Source organism: Mesoplodon densirostris, chromosome X (assembly GCF_025265405.1).
Source record: "Mesoplodon densirostris isolate mMesDen1 chromosome X, mMesDen1 primary haplotype, whole genome shotgun sequence".
Taxonomy (NCBI): domain Eukaryota; kingdom Metazoa; phylum Chordata; class Mammalia; order Artiodactyla; family Ziphiidae; genus Mesoplodon; species Mesoplodon densirostris.
The window spans coordinates 117259782-117276903 of NC_082681.1; the positions used below are offsets into that span (position 1 = coordinate 117259782).

Consider the following 17122-nt stretch of genomic DNA (forward strand, 5'->3'; position numbering starts at 1 on the left):
TACTTTATTGATAAAAAATGCTAACCATCATCTGACCATGCGGAGTTGCCACAAACCTTCAATTTGTTAAAAAAAAATTTTCCAAAGCACAATAAAACAGAGTGCAATAAAAAGAGGTACACCTGTAATGCCTTTTATGAACTACCCTCAGAAGTTACATGTTACCACTTCCACCATAGTCACAGGATTCAAGAGGAGAGTACACGGACTCTGCCTCTGATGGGAAGAGTGTCAAGGTGCCATTGTAAGATCACGTGGGATGGGAGTTGTTGTGGAAACTTTGGAAAATCTAATCTGTCACAGTGCTCAACATCATTACTCACCAGAGAAATGCAAATTAGAAGCACAATGAGACACCACAGCACACCCACCAGGATGGCTAAAAAGAAAAAGATTCACAATGCCAGGTACTGGGAAGGTTGTGGGGGAACTGGAACTCTCATACGTTGCCGATGGGCATGTAAACTGGCACAACCAACTCTGAAAAAAGTTGCTTGCATTGACTAAAGCTAAACGTATGCCCAGTTTATGACCCAACAATCTCTTTCCTGGGTTTGTAACCCAAAGGAAATAAATGCATATATTCACCAAAGACACAAAGGAGAATGTTCATAGAAGCGGGAAAAAAACCAAATGTCTAGCAATAGGAGGATGGATATATAAATTGTGATCTTTTCATTCAATAGAATGTTACAGTGCAATATAAAAGGACTAACAACTTATATATACAACAACATATGAATATGAATTTCATAGGCATTATGCTCAGCAAAGGAGGTCAGACGTGTACACATGGTGTAATTCCATTTCTGTAATATTCAAAAACAGGAAAAACTAATCAGTGGTAATGGAAACAGGAAATGGCTACCTCTGGTGGGAGGATGGTATGAATACTCACTGGGAAGAGACACAAAGAACTTCTGGAAGGCTGGGGATAATCTATATTTTGATCTGGGTGGTGATTACACAAGTGTATACCTATGTAAAAATTAATCAAGGTATAGAGTATATTAGTGCCCTTTAATAATTTATTTCCGTTCCCAACAAAAAGTAGAAATAAAAGCCCTTTTCTGTTTAAAGTAGCTATTGGATTCTGTCAGTTACAACTAAGACCCTCCTCACCTAAGAAGGGTGGTGGCCCTCACCACTGGAAGGCCAGGGTCGCACTACAGCCACCATGTTCCTGTGTGGCCAGCCACTCTGCAAATTAGGCCCACTGGAAAACCATCTCCACTCAGGATGCACCCAGGAGAATTTTCCTACAGGACAGAATTCCACAACCAAGCATGGTAACCCTAAAATATTAAAAGCTGACGCACAAAAAATGTAGCTGTTGATTATATCAGTGAAGAACTGCTTGCACACAGCTGAAAGGTTACATTGAGAAATTTTCCCAGAACACAGCACAAAGAGATAAAGGGATGAAAAGAATGAAGAGGATTGTAAAGACAGATGGAAGAAAGATTCAGTGTAACAAGAGTTCTCTAAAAGTTACTTCCAAAAGGAGATAATCGAAGCAACATCCAAAAGATAATAGTCAAGAAATTCCCAGGATTGAACCCAAACACAAGTCAGATTGAGACAGACCTCTGAGTGCTAATCAGTAATAATGATAAAAAGCACATCTAGGGCTTCCCTGGTGGCGCAGTGGTTGGGAGTCAGCCTGCCGATGCAGGGCACATGGGTTCGTGCCTCGGTCCGGGAAGATCCCATGTGCCACGGAGCAGCTGGGCCCGTGAGCCATGGCCGCTGAGCCTGCGTGTCCGGAGCCTGCGCTCCTCAGCGGGAGAGGCCACAACAGTGAGAGGCCTGCGTACCGCAAAAAAAAAAAAAAAAAAAAAAAAAAAATCACATCTAGACACTGTAGCAAATTTTCAGAACTAGGATGAAGAGTTCCCAAAAAGCTACCAGAACAAAAAGGTCTGAAAAAAATGAGAATGCGGTTGACGTGAGATTTCCTGTCAGCAAAACAGATGCAAAAATATTGTTAATCGCTGAAGTCAAGTGATAAATACATGGGAGTTCACTACATTATTCCCTCTACTTTTCTGTAAAATTATTTTTTATGATAAAAACGTTTCTTCTCTGTTTTTCTTTTCTTTATGGATGCAAGAAGACAATAGAGTAATACCGGCAAAGTGCTGAGGGAAAATATCTTTGAACCTTGAATTCTATATCTATTCATTTTGTCAAAGAATGAAGGCAAAATAAAGACCATTTTCAGATTACAAGGACTCAAAAATGCTATCATACCAGAAGCTCCAAGAGAACTTCACCAAGGAGAAAAATGAAACTAAAAGAAGTGATGGTGGAATTCCCTGGTCGTCCAGTGGTTAGGACTCTGCTTTCACTGACGAGGGCCTGGGTTCAATCCCTGGTCAGGGAACTAAGATCCCGCAAGCTGCATGGTGCCGCCAAAAAATAAAAAATAAAAGAGTGATGGGATACAAGAAGCAATGGAGAGCAAAGAAATCAGTAAAATGTGTGCTCAATTTAAGCTATTATTGCTTATAAAAATTACGTCCCTTAACAGCAAACTGTAATGAAAATTCAATATATATCAACATGGAATTGGCAGGACAGGAAGAAAGAGGTGAAATTTAGGGAAATAAAAGCCTCTAAGGGTCTCATTTTGTCCAGGTTGGTTATACAGAAACTAACTGACCTTTAGAGGAGTGCTCCTCGAACTTGAATGTGTATACGACTCATCCGGGCATTTTGTTAAAGAGCCATTTCTGATTCAGCAGGTCTCAGGTGGGCCTGAGATTCTGCACTTAAAATACACTCCACAGAAAAGAGAAGCCCCTACACTGCTGGTGGGAATGTAAGTTGGTACAGCCACTGTGGAAAACAGTGTGGAGTTTCCTCAGAAAACTAAAAATAGAACTACAATATCATCCAGCAATCCCACTCCTGCACATATATCCAGACAAAACTATAATTCAAAAAGATACATGCACCCCTATGTTCACAGCATCACTATTCGCAACAGCCAAGACATATGGAAACAACCTAAATGTCCACTGACAGATGAATGGATAAAGAAGATGTGGTACACATATACAATGGAATACTACTCAGCCATAAAAAAGAAAGAAATAATGCCATTTGCAGCAACATGGATGGACCTAGAGATTATCATACTAAGTGAAGTCAGACAGAGAAAGACAAATATCATATGGTATCACTTATATGTGGAATCTAAAATATGATACAAATGAACCTACCTATGAAACAGAATCACTGACATAGAGAATAGACTGGTGGTGGCCAAGGGGGAGGTGGGTGGGAGAGGGATGGACTGGGGATTTGGGATTAGCAGATGCAAACTGGTATATATAGAATGGATAAACAACAAGGTCCTCCTGTACAGCACAGAGAACTATATTCAATATCCTGTGATAAACTATAATGGAAAAGAATATGAAAAATAATGTATATGTATGTATAACTGAATCACTTTGCTGTACAGCAGTAATTAACACAAAACTGTAATTGAATTACACTTCAATTTAAAAAAAAAAGAAAAATAAAATACACTCCACAGACTCTAAAAAATACAACAAACTAGTGAATATAACATAAAAGAAGCAGACTCACAGATACAGAGAACAAACTAGTGGTTACCAGTGGGGCAGGGGGAGGGGCAATATGGAGTGGGGGAGTGAGAGGTACAAACTACTGGGTATAAAATGGGCTAAAGGATGTATTGTACAACACGGGGAATATAGCCAATATTCTGGAATAACCGTAAATGGAAAGTAACCTTTAAAATTATATAAAAATAAAATAAATAAAATAGTGAAAATAAATTAAATTAAATTAAAAAACACACTCCACAGAAGGCACTTGGAGCAGCAAGGCTTTAAACTACACTGTGGTTAAAAACTGTGTTGACTCAGGGCGAATGTATGCTAAACTTCCCTCACTTGGTTTCAAAAATGTAAAAATGATAGATATAGTGTTTCAAAAAATACTCAGGGACATGATTTTTTAAATCGTGGACCGGAAGGGAAGTGGAAACCCACAGCAGTAAGACAAGTTTAACATGTGGGCCCATAGAGTCCAGGAAGAACCTGACCCAGATAGTAAAGTCTGGAATTTCTTTTTTTGCTTTATTTTGTTCTATTTTTTAATTTTCATTTTTCAGTTTTATTGAGATATAATTAACATACAGCACTGTATAAGTTTAAGGTGTACAGCATAATGGCTTGACCTACATAATTGTGAAATGATTACAATAAGTTAACATCCATCAGCTCATATAGATACAAAAAGAGAAGAAAAATGTGTTTTTCCTTGTCATGAGAACTTTTAGGACCTACTCTCTTATCAACATTCAAATATACCACACAGCAGTGTTAACTACGGTCATGATGTTGTACATTACCTCCCTGGTACTTATTTATCTTATAACTGTAAGTTGGTACCTTTTGACCACAAGTCTGGAATTTCAAATCCAACCAAGGAGTAAGGAACACCCACACACACCCATTCCCAGTGGGGACACTGCTCATGGTCCCCTGGCTATATCTGAAGGTGAACAAGGCCCACCTACCCACTGGAAACAAACTGCCCCTGATAGAGCAAGAAAGAAGAGAGACTGCACAGTCAGCCACCAGGTATGCATTTTGTGTGAGCTCCTGCTTTGGAAGCATGATGTACCCAGACAGCAAAAGCTCTGAGCCACTGACTTTGGTCCTCAAGACGTTGGGCTGAAGCCCATCGTAAAACCACTTTCCAGGGACAGTGAATGGGAGAGAAAAAAAGCCTCCGTGACGATGAGCGTTCAAAAAAACCCTACAAAGGCCACAATGAAACCCAACACCCGCAAGAGGAAGCCAACATCTAAGAAGAGTCATATAAAAGAAAGTCAAAATAATAGAACAATTTGGAAAGGATTTAAAAATAAGTGTATTTAAAATCAACAAACAAAAGCATGTGTTACGAATCAAGAACAGATGGAATTCTTTTTTTTTTTTTTTTTTTTTGGTGGTACACGGGCCTCTCACTGTTGTGGCCTCTCCCGTTGCGGAGCACAGGCTCCGGACGCGCAGGCTCTGCGGCCATCGCTCACGGGCCTAGCCGCTCTGCGGCATGTGGGATCTTCCCAGACCGGGTCACGAACCCGTGTCCCCTGCATCGGCAGGCGGACTCTCAACCACTGCGCCACCAGGGAAGCCCCAGATGGAATTCTTGATAAAAAAACAACACACAGGCAGTGCGCTGGGCAGTCCCGCGGCTCCGTCTCCTGCTACAACGGTGTGTGGACGGAACAGACCCAGGGGCGCCCCTCGCTCCCGCCTCCGACCACCTCCAACCTGTGTTCCACTCGCAACCTTCGGAACCAGCCGCTCAGCTGGCCTCGGCCACCGGGACCGCCAGCACCATATTTTGAGCTTAACTCCGTATGACCGATCCCCCACGAGCTCCCAGATTCGTCAGAATGATTCCGCCGAGGTGGAGGCCGCCGTCAACCGCCTGGTCAACAGGCATCTGCCGGCCTCCCGCACCTACCTCTCTCTGGGCTCCCATTTCCACCGCCGCGACGCGGCTCTGGAGGGCCTGGGCCACTTTTTCCGCGAAGCGCCCGAGGGGAAGCGTGAGGGCGCCCAGCGCCTCTTGAAAATGCAAAAGCAGCGCGGAAGCCGGGCCCTCCAGGACGTTCAGAAGCGTCTCAGGATGAGTGGGGTGAAACCCAGGACGCTGTGGAAGCCGTCGTGCTCGCGGAGGAGAACCTGAACCAGGCCCTTGTGGACCTGCACGCCCTGGGCTCTGCCCGCGCAGACCCCCACCCCCGTGACTTCCGGGAGAGCCGCCTCCTAGATGAGCAGGTGAAACTCATCTAAAAGATGCGCGCCCACCTGTGACCAACCTCCGCAGGCCGGCTGGTCTCCAGGCGGGGCTGGGCGAGTCCCTCGTGGAAAGGCTCGCCCTCCAGCACGAGTAGGAGCGTCCGGAGCCCAGCGGCCTTTGAGGAGCCCCTGTGGCGTCAGGGCTTCTGCCTGAAGCCCCGCTCTGCAGCCACTAGGCAGCTTTTTTTAATAATAAATTTATTTATTTTATTTATTTATTTTTGGCTGCGTTGGGTCTTCGTTGCTGCGCGCGGGCTTTCTCTAGTTGCGGCGAGCGGGGGGGCTACTCTTCATTGCGGTGGCTTCTCTTGTTGCAGAGCACGGTCTCTAGGCGTGCAGGCTTCAGTAGTTGTGGCACGTGGGCTCAGTAGTTGTGGCTTGCAGGCTCTAGAGTGCAGGCTCAGTAGTTGTGGCGCACGGGCTTAGTTGCTCTGCCACATGTGGGATCTTCCCAGACTAAAGCTTGAACCCGTGTCCCCTGCATTGGCAGGTGGATTCTTAACCACTGCGCCACCAGAGAAGCCCCACTAGGCAGGTTTTAACCACCCTGGACCCCTCTCCCAAGCCTTGGACCAAATGGAAACAACAAAGCTTTTTGAAGCATAAATAAATAAATAAATACATATTAAAAAATAAAAACACACAAATAATTTTTAGATGACATATTAGTCAAGGTCCAGTCAGGAAAAGAAAAATCCCTCAACAGAGGGAACTTTATACAAGGAATTTATGACACAGGTGATGGTGGAACGGAGAAGCCAAGGAGGGATGGTGAGGCATCCCAGAGATTAAAAACAGCAGGAAGCTGCTACCGCCCGTATGATTGAAGGGACAACAGAAGGAGGTCGTGTTGGCAGAACCCAGCATTTAGAGCCCGCTGATGGGAACTAGAAGTACAGCAGGTGCTGCGGCCCTGAAAGGTGCGGCTATGTGGCGGGAGATGGAGGCAAAGAGGAGACACAGTCACTTCAGAGACGTTACCCAAAGCCGAGACAGAGGGAGAGAAATACGCAAACCCACATAGAAGGCATCATGGGATATGAAGGTCCTTGCAATACGGAGGGAACAGAGCATCAGGGAACACGATGGGGAATGAATCTGAGAACAAACTGACGAATACCCAACATGCTGAGATAAAGAAAATAATGGGTGGAAAAAGTGAATTTGTGACTTAGAGGACAGCTGAGGGAATCACTCATCAGAGGCTGCACGGTGATAAAAAGATTTAAAATGAGGACGTAATTAAGAGCTAAGAGAGTAGGTTGAGAGGCACCAGGACTTATTTAATGAAAGTTCCAGAGAGTAAAACTAGAAAAAATCAGGAAGGGGCAATATTTAAGGAGATAATGTCTGAGAATTTTAGAGAACTGAAGAAAGACAGAGTCCCTAGATTGAAAAAGTTATTTCTAGGAAAGATGGGCTGTATTATTTGTACCAATCAACTAAAAATATGAATAACTAACAACTGAACACATGAATAGATTTTTTAAAATATGGATAACTAACAAACAACTAAACACATGAATAGATTTTTTTAAACCTTAAGAGCATTTAAAAGCTAATGAAAAAGCAAGGAAATACCAGGCCAAAAACCAAGAGAAAGCAGGAGTCTATAGAAAGAAACAGTTTCAAAGCCCAGGATCGCTTTTACCCCCAAGGGATTTGCTAATAAGGAACACTTGTGCTTCAGTTTTAGCAGCTTAATGGGGAAATTTGGACGCAAAACAGCTCAAGGTAGAGAAAGTAATAGGAGGCCTTTCCTATGTTAAGCTGGGACCCCACTGGCTTGGTGATATTTAGAGCAGGAAAAAAATTCCTTCCCTGCGAAGTTGTGACCATGAACTTACAGCTTAGCTTCACACTGCCTGAGTAGTTCTGGGAAATTAGAGCTGTGTACCTGATTTAAAGTGGTTCCAGATTGGGACTACCCCATGAAGAAAAAGCAAATGGAGAACTTTTTTTTGGAGAAAAGCAGCTTCATTCTAGGCTTCAGTGAATCTTCAAAATAAAATTTCAAGTACAGTAATCAGTATAAAGTAAAACTAACCAAACATATAAGAGAACAAGTCACCATGAGTGGGAACCAGCTGAAACAACAGACTGCAGAATCAGACTTACCAAAACTTCAGAGATTAATTGAAAAAAAAATGCTTACATTATTTAAAGAAATAAAATACATTATTGAAAATATCTGCAAAAAAACAAAACAAAAAACGGGCGCATGAAAAATACAAGATGAGCCTGGAGCATCTTGAAGTGCCAGAAAGTAAGGAAGTGCTCAAAAAAAAAAAGTGTTGGGAGTATGTCAGTGGAATACAGGAGAAAACCTGAATGAACTACTAATTGTAAAAGCTGGAACAATTTGGGCAAGAGAAACAAAACAAATCATGTAATACTGAACTACAACCTAAAGTTATATTAATAAAATAAATATCCATGAGTCCATACTGATATAAACAACTGAAAAAAAAGTTGATGGGGGAGAATAGACAAATCTCCTATACTGAAGAATTACAAATAATTTATGTAGATACTCCCCCTCAAGGAGGTGATGCTTAACTCCTCACCCCTTAAGTGTGGGCTGTGCTTAGTCTTGCTTCTAAAGAGTACTGTATCAAAAGGGGGGAAAGTAACTTTATAGTGGAGAAACCTAGGAAGCACTACGTCAACCAGGTGATCAAGGTCAACATTGCCAGTGAAATTGCAGAAAGATACATTTCCTACAAAGGAGAAACAGACTGACAGTGGACTTTTCAACAAAAATAGCAGAGGCCTAAAGAAAATAGGAAGTTAATTTCTGTGAGCTGAAAGAGAATAACAGCCAACCTAACAAGCTATACTCAGTGAAAGTATCCTTCAAGAATAAATATGAAATGTATTTACAATAGCCAAGACATGGAAGCAGCCTAAATGTCCATCAACAGATGAATGAATAAAGAAGATGTGGTACATATACACAGTGGAATATTACCCAGCCATAAAAAAGAATGAAATAATGCCATTTGCAGCAACATGGATGGACCTAGAGATTATCATACTAAGACAAAGACAGACAAATATCATATGATATCACTTATATGTGGAGTCTAAAATATGATACGAATGAGCTTATTTACAAAACAGAAACAGACTCACAGACATAGAAAACAAATTTATAGTTACTAAAGGGGAAAGTGGGGGAGGATAAATTAGGAGTTTGGGATTAGCAAATACAAACTACTTTGTATAAAATAGATAAACAATAAGGTCCTACTGTATAACACAGGGAACTATATTCAATATCTTACAATAAAATATAATGGAGGGCCTCCCTGGTGGCGCAGTGGTTGAGAGTCCGCCTGCCGATGCAGGGGATACGGGTTCGTGCCCCAGTCTGGGAGGATCCCATATGCCGCGGAGCGGCTGGGCCCGTGAGCCATGGCCGCTGGGCCTGCGCATCCGGAGCCTGTGCTCCGCAACGGGAGAGGCCACAACAGTGAGAGGCCCGCATACCGCAAAAAGGAAATAAATAAATAAATAAATAAAATATAATGGAAAAGAATATGAAAAAGAATATGTATATGTATAACTGAAACACTTTGCTATACACCAGAAACTAACACAACATTGTAAATACTCTATACTTCAATAAATAGATAAAAATAAATTAAATAAAAGAAGGCAAAAAATATTGACTGTACAATACAATAATAATAATGTTTTGAAAGGCTTAAGAGATACAACTACAATGGCATATAGGCCAGGAGGGGGTATAATGGGGCATTCGATGGTCCCTTCATGGTCCTAGGAGCAGGCAAAATTACCATTTAACATTAGACTTTTACTTATTAAAGATGCATGTTTTATCTCTATTACAAGTACCACCCAGCAATTTTACTCCTGGATGTATACCCAAGAGAAATGTGTGAACATGTACACCAAAAACGAAGCACAAGAATCTTCACAGCGTTTTCTTATAATACCCATATTAGAATATAATCTGCAAAAAAAACTGAATCACTATGCTGTACACTTGAAACTAACACCATATTGTAAATCAACTGTACTTCAATTTTAAAAAAGAGAAGCACTCGGATAGCCTTTAAATTGAAGTCAAAGTTCAATTTCTTAAATATCAGATCCATGGAACAGGAGAGAAGCTTGGATAACACTGGAGAATAGTGGTAGAAGACGTGCTTTTTCAAGTTGAAAATCTATTCTGACTTTTAGAATTCTGAAGTTAAACCTCTCCTCACTGGGATTTCAGTCCAATGACATCTAGAGAAACATGACTTTTTTGGTCTCTAAATACAAGATCCTGAAAGTATTTTTAAATGGTTCAAAAAGCTCATTTGTTATGAACTAACATTTTAGAAACAACTTTTCAGTGACCCATGTGACAATAAATCAGAAACATACTGATTAAGTTTACCCTGAATTAACAGGCAAAGAGATAGAAAAGACACAGTTTAGACATTTCCAAAGGCAATGCATTTGGCCCAATTTTTTGAGTCGCTAAACAAAACAAAGGACATTGATGCTTTTTTGTTTATGATGCTATCACAAGCTATAAAACTAACTCCAACATTGATTTGTGTATTTTCTTCCTTTTTTTAAAAAAATGTTATTTATTTATTATTTTTGGCTGCATTGGGTCTTTGTTGCTGTGTGCGGGCTTTCTCTAGTTGCGGCAAGTGGGGGCTACTCTTCATTGTGGTTCACAGGCTTCTCATTGCGGTGGCCTCTCCTGTTGTGGAGCACAGGCTCTAGGAGCGTGGGCTTCAGTAGTTGTGGCTCGTGGGCTCTAGAGCGCAGGCTTAGTAGTTGTGGCACACGGGCTTCGTTGCTCCATGGCATGTGGGATCTTCCTGGACCAGGGCTCGAACCTGTGTCCCCTGCATTGGCAGGCGGGTTCTTAACCACTGTGCCACCAGGGAAGTCCTGCTTTGTGTATTTTCATTACAATTTTGTCTTTTTCGTAATATTAAGATTATTAATTACAGAAACAAAATAAAACTAATCAAGTAATCATGCTATTACTAAATTTTAAATGTTTTAGTTAGGTGCAGTGTTTGGCAATGAAAGACAATTTGGGAGTCGGATATGATTGTTAGAAAAATTTCCCAACTTTGCATTTTTTACAGCTTGGTATTTTTTCTATTTTACTTACACTATAGATATATTTCCTCTTTTGGGGGGTATAAGCTTACTTTGTCTCTTCCTAGAAATATATGTATCTAGTAAGGGCAATAAAAAGAAATTAAAATGTATGTATTTAGATGTATTATAAATAAAACACTATTGTGACAAAAATCTATCCATTCATTAGCTAAGGATATAAAATTGAAGCTACTGAAGTAAAATTAATGGGGGAAAAAAAGGATCCTCACAGCGGCAATATTTGAGATAGCTCCAGATGTTGATAGAGGAAGGGTATATAAATTGAAGTATATTCATGCAATGGAGCAAAACAGAACCAGGGAATTCCAGAGAGTCTCTGTAACTGGAGTAGGTTGACAACCTTTCCCAGCACAGTCACTGGAATGAATGAATTGATTTGCTTCACTCTGTTGAGGATTAAAGGATTAAAAGTTCCAGAAGACTGAGTCACCCTCACATACTTTGGGCAACATGCTGACACTTTGGCTCTATTGCAGAAATTAGAGGAAGAATCTGGCAGATGGAGCCTTCAGGGGCCTCTGTAGCAGGAGTTCTGCCAGATCCTCAATTTATCATTCCACCAAGATTGTACACACCTAGGGAATTGCCCAGAAATAATCATGATTGCTGTTGGGAGGGTTGAATGAATGTTGGGTGGTACCCGCCTCCTCACAAAACAGCCCATCCCTTTGGTCACTAATTATTCACTTAACCCATCTTCCCATATATACCCTTCCAAAAATTCTGTTGTTTAAAATAACGTGATTGTTTCCCCTTACAACATAAAATGAACTCACACTTCCCAAAGAGAAACCATGGTCTCCTCAGTTTCTGCATCCAGCTGCAAGATAAAGATCTTTGGATCAGATCTGTTCCTCTTCTAATTCCAACACAATTCTGGAAACTATGGTCTAAATAGCACAAGTTTATCCATCTTCATTTATATTGAGAGAGAAGTCAGTCAAAGATTTGAGAAATTCTTTAAAATATATAAATACACATATTTGGCAAGGAAGAAAACTTGAGGATCAGCAATAGGCTTTGTTTTTGCCACTAGTTGTGAGGTATCCCTCCTCCATCATACAATCCTAACTGCTCTTGCCTTGCAGGTGTGAGGTGTCCCAAACTTTAATTCCTGAGCATCTTTGCCCTTGTCAGTTTTGCCTGTTTAGGCATCCGGTAGTCTTTAAGTTTTACCGAGGGGAGCTTCCTGAGTTCCATTCATCCTCTGCCTTGCCCCCATAGTGTGGCAGCAAACTATTTTGCATTGATCAGAAGCTATTAATTAAGCCAACGTCATAACCCCCTTGTGTTTGCCTTCACACAGCAGTGTTGGGAAGAGGCGAGCAGTTTTAGTACCACGTAACCCCCAGGGCTGTCTAGATTAACGTCCTAGCTGAAACCAGTGGCTCTATCTCACCCCAAAGGGAGAGGCTGCACATGATCTCAATTTCTCACAAGCTCTCCCAGTGCTATCAGCAGTGGGCAGCTGATGTTCTCAGAACGGGAATGAAACTCCCCTGGGTAGTTGGCATCCAAGCTCAAATTCACACCCTTCCCCCAACCCCTGCTACACACACACACACACACACACACACACAACTGCTCTTATAGGAACCGTATAAAAATGGAGAAAACCTGCCAATAAATATATGAAAAGATTTTTAACCTCACTAATAACTAGGGGAATGTGAACTAAAACAACGTGAAATTGTTTTTCTCTCACCAGACTGGGAAATATGGCAGTTTGGCAAGATTTAGAGCAAACAGGCACATTCATTACTACAGGAAGTGTAAATTAACACAGCCATTTTGTTGGGCAATTTGGCAATGTCGCTAAGACTAAAGATGTGCATATTATATGACCCAGCTCTTCCCCTCATAGGTGTCTGGCCCAGAAAAACACACTCTGGCATAGACAGGTAGGAAATGTTCACTGCAGCATTGTGTATAACAGTGAAAATCTGGAAACAACTTAAGGTCATCAGTACAAGATAGATAAGTAAAATGTGGTATTTTCCATTTCATAGCTAAGAATGAACTAGATCCACATATATCAACAGGGATTTCAAAACTGGTTGAGATGGTTGAGTGGGAAAAAAAAAGCAAGGAGTGAAAAAAGTGAATGATATTGCAAGAGAGTGTTATTTTTTGTAAAAACAAGCACATGCATGTTTATATAATTTTTTTAAGTTCTAGAAAGATTTACTCCAAACTCACAATAAAGAGTGGAGAGGTGGGGAGGAGAGATCAGGTTACTGTCAAAGAGGAGTTTATCTGTAACATACTTATTTTCACCAGGAGAATGTGTTCATGTTTTATTCTCACAACTGAAAATTAATGATAAAAACAACACATTACACTGGAAAGTATACTTAACTTAAAATGCTCACTCACCTGGTGTATGATAAAGACCTGTCGTTTGTGACATCCTCTTTGTAGGACTACAGACTAAGTGACCCCAGAAGCTCCAGAAGTACTCCTCTGGAGACGCAAGGTCTAACAGGCTAACCAGCCAGGCACAGGAGCATGTCTTTATGATGCTTATTAAGCCAATTCTAACAAGAACTTTCTGAAGCTTTTGAAAATCCATCAAAATTATTGAGTCAGTATCGGCCCTTGATTTAGTTATCTACTGCTGCATAACAAATAATCCCCAAACTTAATGGTTCAAAACATTTGTTTTGCCACAATTTCTGTAGGTCAGGAACCAGGGTCTCTCACAGTGTTGCAATCAAGATGGTGACTGGGGCTGCAGCCTCATCTGAAGGTTCCATGGAGGAAGGATCTGCTTCTGAGCTCACTCACGTGATTGTTGGCAGGATTGTGTTTCTCACAAGCTGTTGGACTAAGGGTCCCAGTTCCACTGAGGGCCTCAGTTTCTCACTGGTTGTTAGCCAGAGGCTGCCCTCGGTTCCTTGCCATGTGGACCTCTCCATAAGGTAGCTCACACATGGCAGCTGTCTTCATCAGAATGACAAGCAAGAGACACCAGAAAGAGACAGTTTGTGACCAAGACAGAGGTCACACTCTTGTGTAACTTAATTTGAGATGGGCTTTCCCAACCCCTTTGTCATATTCTATTCATTAGAAGCAAGTGACTAGAGCAGCGGACACTCAAAGAGAGACAAGCATCATTGGGATTCAGTTCAGAAGCTGCTACACGGCCGCATGGGAACTCCATGCTCTGTTTATGCTGTGTAAAAATGGGACTGCTGGTGGGGAAGGAGGGAGTGCCCACAAATGGAGGAAATATTAGTATCCCAAAGAGTCCTGAAAAAGAATTCCTGGTGGTGTTAGAGGGCATATTAGCAACTCCAGTAGATGGCACACTTCCCTGTGAGCTGATACCCATTCCCCTGAGAAAAGCACCTTCTGACACAACCTGTCCTGAGAATAAAGAGATTTAAGCCAATTGAATATTGTTAATAGGGGATTATCACATATACAATATTGATTATTAATTTTCAACAAAATAGTACAATTCTACAACTCTAAGTGATTTCTGTGATTTTCTTTTTAAAATTTTGTTGCAGATTTTGACACATATGGTGGCCAATTATATCATAACGACATGTAAAGTTTTTGCATGTAAGCCAGGATCTGAGTATTACTAAGAGAGCAGTCATTTTAAACTAAAAGCACCTCAAGTGAGCATCACAACTGATAAATTCAACAACATGTGGCCATTTGTGCCTAACAAGATATTATACTCCCAGGAAAATGGCCATACCAATCATGATGCATCACTTGACTTTTAAATCTTTCTTCATGAAGATTAAAATCTCTGGTTGTTGTAAAAATTAAGGGTCATCTATCAGTGTTTTTCAGCCTATAGTATGTGAATTATTAGTGGATCAGATGGGACATTGCCATGGGGCTGAACAATCTTCTGGGTGGCTAATCTGAAAACTACATGTGCACATATGGAGAGTTTTTCTCCTCTCTCTGTCTCTCTCTCTCTCGTCCTGTGTTCTCCAAGGGCTTGTGCTGAGCAGCAGACAGCAGCAACATGTAGTCTCTCCTTAAAACTGCCCCAGGAAGCCAGCAATCCCCAACAGAGAGAGACACAGCCAAACACCCCCTACTCCACTGAGGCCCTATAACACTCGAAACAAGCTCCATAATCACAGTCAGAATCACAGCCAAACAAACAGGATCTCTCAAACAAAATCATGAGCACGCAAAAATCACAGAACATCTGAGGAAATTCATTGCCATAAAAAACAGGCACCAAGCTCAACCAACACAAGAAATACCAGAGTTATCTCTGGTATTAATGGAGGAATAGGTGTGTGTGTGTGTGTGTGTGTGTGTGTGTGTGTGTGTGTGTGTTTTCATTTCCATTCCACCTTGAGAAGCCTGAAACATCTCAAGGCTGAGGTAATAGGAGAAGGCTTTTTAAAAATGTAATTAAAGGACTTCCCTGGTGGTCCAGTGGTTAAGACTCTGCGCTTCCAATACAGGGGGCATGGTTCGATCCCTGGTCAGGGAACTACGATCCCACATGCCGCATGGCACAGCAAAAAAAAAAGTAATTAAAAGCTGAGAAGGAGCTATGAACTCTTTCAGCATAATTCAGTTCAAAACATACACCAACAGGAAGTTATCCTCCACAGAAACATCTGATTGCTTTGGAACTATTTCTCCTACAGATCACAGCAGCACAATGAACTCTTCCACCGTCCACTTCCACCTTCAGGACCTAAAGTTTTCTTTCCCGCCCCCATCCAAAAGAGGAACTGCATGACAACCCATGACAGAGGTACTAAAAAGATCAAGGAATATGGGGAAGGGGCGAAGATGTTGGAAATGGTTCAAGGACGTTGCTCCCTACCAGCAGCAGGTCACAGGTGCACGATGAGTTGAATGGATGAGGACAACCAGCCAAGTTCTCCTTTACACTCCAGATGGCTTGGATTATGAAGTAAAGGACCAATTTCACGTGTTTGCTTGGCTGAGGGTGTGGGTATACTACATCTTCCACCTCTCCCATCACTTACAAAACTTCACTTTCTCCCAAGGAGAAGACAAAGAGAGGGAAGGGTTATGCATGAGGTAGTTATTGACCGTCCTGTCCGTTCCCCAGCATAGCAGGGGATACAGGGACTGAACTACATTTGGGGTGCTATCAGTCATCTTTGAGTTTTAAGGTGTGATATCCAGCTGGACTTCAGATAGAAACTTTTGTGTTAAACTTGAACAAGAAAATATTTTCACCATGAACATTAGACTATCAGATCAAGGATGGTAAAGAACAGGAGTCACCCAGACCAAGGCCATGATAGACCTGACATTGACTCCAGATGGCCCAAAAGAGGGCCACGGTGAGGTCTGAAGTCAGAGTGGCAAATCTGGGGGAGAATATGCTGTTAGAAGTGTATATACTGGAACAAAAACCCAAACATATGCAGCATTATGTAAGTCTACCAAATGGAGAAAGTCTGAAGTTGTAAATGACATGTCATTTAAAACATAACCTCCACAGATGTCCAGTTTCTTAAAAAATGGAAGTTGTTCTGGGATGGGGGCAGGGGTCTTGTGACTGACACGTTTGCAGTGTATTCGCTCAGGGCCCTCCTAGGTTCCACCCACGCCATCAGCCCCTGGGACTTAGTAGCCTCTGAGGCTGGTCATGATGTAGGCTTTGACATCACTGATGTGGCTGGAGTACTTGCTACCAGAAACATTATCAGCTGGTGAGAAGTACCTCTTAAGGTACCAGATCAAAAGACTGATCTGTGATTAGAGATGCTGATGAAATGGAACACGGGCAGAAGCTGCAAGAACAGAGCATCAGTGAAATGACTCTCACGTTAGGGTTGTTCATGGACCCTAGGTCACCAAATCGTTTGTTTGTCTGCTTGTTTGTGTTTGAGAGCTGCCTCACAGCCCTAGAGAGAACAGCAGAATGGAAAATGGCCTCAATTCATAGGCCCAATCTATTAGCACACGTTAGTGACAAGGGGGAAAGGCACTACTTACTTCTTCAGACTGGAACACCTCTTACAGCAGGCGTCTCCTGGGAAAGACAGCAAGTCTAGAAGGGCCAGAAACACCAGGAGCAGAGGTTCTCAACTGTAGCAGCACGTGGAGTCACCTGGGAGCTTTTAAAAAATCCTGATGCC

General features: G+C 41.8%; 1 pseudogene; it reads left to right on the forward strand.

Annotated features, from left to right (window-relative positions):
• Positions 1-5187: 5187 nt before the first annotated feature.
• LOC132481763 (ferritin light chain-like) lies at positions 5188-5950 on the forward strand (annotated as a pseudogene).
• The last annotated feature ends 11172 nt before the right edge of the window (positions 5951-17122 follow it).